The following is a 2,760-nucleotide window of genomic DNA, read 5'->3' as shown; positions in this document are numbered from 1 at the left end:
GAAATAGGACAAACTGCAATTGACACTCGTTTGAAAATTGACCGCAGGTGCAAAATGCTTAGCCAACGAAGCGTTCTGGGATTGGTTCATTTGCATACGTTCGGTGTGACGCATGGCTTTTAATTAGAGGTAACATTTATCATTAATTTTCACTGTTCCGCTGCAGTGTCACTGGGGCCATCTCCTCCGATGATGAAACTCCGACACCAACCTATACATTATGTTCACTTCCTGGTGGCTAAGATGATGGCGTCCCAAGTAGTTACCGAACACAGAAGTAATATTTCGGCTGATAGTCGAAGACAGCACTCGGTGCAGAGTGCACAATCCGATTAAAAGCATCTGAACACCCGTATTTAATGCTACTTTACCCACTAAATGTCACAAGAGAGGCATCCGCCAGTATAAAAGAAGGATGGGAGTATTGCGTAGTCAGTAGATAAGCGATTACAACAGAATGGATCTATCATGAAAGCTCATTTACTTTGAACGTCGACTAGTCATTGGATGTCACCAGAGCAACAAACACATCACGGATATTTCAACCCTTTTAAAGCTGGCCGAGACGACTGTTGGCAATGCGACTGCGAAGTGGGGAAACGAAGGAAAAATCACAGTAGAACCAAGACCAGGCAGACGTCACGTACTGACGGACAGGAACCGTCCAACATTCAAAAGGGTTGGTGTAAAAAATGGCATGAAATCAGCGGAAGGAATCCCGCGTCAGTTACCAAGTGCTACAAGCACCTCAGATAGCACAATTGCTGTGCATACGGAATGAAAAAGAATTGGGTACAATGGTAGAGCAACTCCTCATCAGCCACATATTTCTATTTTTGAAACGATATAAAGAGCACCGCCGTCGGATAGTGTATGACTGGAAATGAGTATTTTGCAATGATGAATCGCTCTATACCATGCAGCAATCCGGGGTTTGGCGGTTGCCTGTAAAGCGTTACCTGCTAAATGATTAGTGCCAACAGTACGAAGGAGGTGGTGTTACGTTATGGGGGTCTTTCTCGTCGTTATAGTGTGTTCCCGTTATTTTGCATAAGAAACCGGTAAATTCTCAAGGATATGAACACAAATTACAGTCTGAGCACTGCGTTCAGTGGAGGAACACTTGGTAAACGATGATAGTTTTCAGCAGCATCAAAATGCACTCTGTCATAAAGTAGCATCTGTGAGGAAATAATTTGTGTACAATAAACTAAACAAAACGGCATCCGAACAGATCTCGGAAGGCCCAGCGGTACCGACCGGCCGCCGTGTCATCCTCAGCCGATGGGAGTCACTTGATGCGGTTGTGGAGGGCCGTGTAGTCAGCACACCGCTCTCCCGGTCGTTGCCGCTTTTCATGCCCACAGCCGCTACAGCTCAGTCAAGTAGCTTCCCAGTTGGCGTCACAAGGGCTGAATGCATTCCACTCACCAACAATGCTTGGCAAGCCCGGATGGTCACCCATCCAAGTGGTAGCCAAGTCCGACAAAGCTTAACTTCAGTAATCTGTCGGGAACCGATTCTACCACTGTGGCACGGCTGTGATTTGTGTACAACAACATTCTTGAAATAGAGTTGCCTGCTCAAACTCCCATCCTAAACCCAATGGAACACCTTTGGGATGAGTCAGAACGTCGAATTCGCCTCAAAGCCCAGCATTCAACATTACCACCGTCTCCAATTTACGTTCTTGAGGAAGAATGCGTTGCCCTTCCTCCTCAGACATTCAGACTCACTGAAAATGTCCCCCGCAGAGTTCAATGTCCCTTATTAAGTGCCCAGATAGTTTTGATCAGATAGGATGGGTTTGCAAATTTAACAGAAATACTATGGGACATTAAGACAATACGGTCTCTAACATTATTACAGCTAGTGGAACTCAAAAGGGAATAAATCAATATATAAAAATATTGCAAAAAGTGAGAGAGCTATAATTTAATGTTCAATAGAGATAGAGGTAATTTCAAATAGGCACAGATGGGGAACTTCCTCTTTTGAAGGAACTATCCTAGGATTTCCACACAGATGATTTGGATGTGTGATCCAAAATAAACCTTCGTTGCAGGTTAAAATCATCTTACGTTCAGTAACTCGAGACCGCTTTTCTGTCACCTGAAATAGGCGACAGCTCCATGTGAACTAACACAGAGTATTTGTTTGCTAAGCAGGCGTACCTAGATCGTACCCTTCACAAGAGGCTTTCGCGATAAAAGTAAAATACGGATTATGTGGAAAGAGCAGGTAACGGTCTATTTACAAAGAATTGATTCCATAGTAAATATTCACACTCTGCAGTGCTGTAAGAGACGAAATGAGTCTCCGAGACACTTTAGTGACTTTTAGTATTTTTCCTGAAGTAATCGAATGGATATACTCTAATCACATAAGCACCATCAAAATATCTAAGTAATCGATATAAGATTAGGCTTCACCACCCCTGCAACATTTATATCAATCTAGACAGAAGCACATGCTGCGATTAACCAAGGAAACCGACTTTGTGGTTTTCGAAAGACTCAGCAAGGCGTTCGTGTTGGTGATTCAGGGAAAAACGCGAAATCTTAATTTGTATGACAGAACAAGTATTAGATTACCGTACGTCGGAATGCAAGTACAGTACCGCTAGCACTTCACCATCTCACTCATGCAGAATATGCAATTTTCGGAGCTTTACGATATCAGACTGAAATAATTTACAACTGCTGGCTATCAGATAATATGAGTCGTATGAGAATTTAGTTAAAAGTTCATCTGCAGTGT

Source organism: Schistocerca cancellata, chromosome 4 (genome assembly GCF_023864275.1).
Source record: "Schistocerca cancellata isolate TAMUIC-IGC-003103 chromosome 4, iqSchCanc2.1, whole genome shotgun sequence".
Lineage (NCBI taxonomy): Eukaryota > Metazoa > Arthropoda > Insecta > Orthoptera > Acrididae > Schistocerca > Schistocerca cancellata.
The sequence above is the reverse complement of the archived record's forward strand: the minus strand, read 5'-3'. Positions refer to the sequence as shown.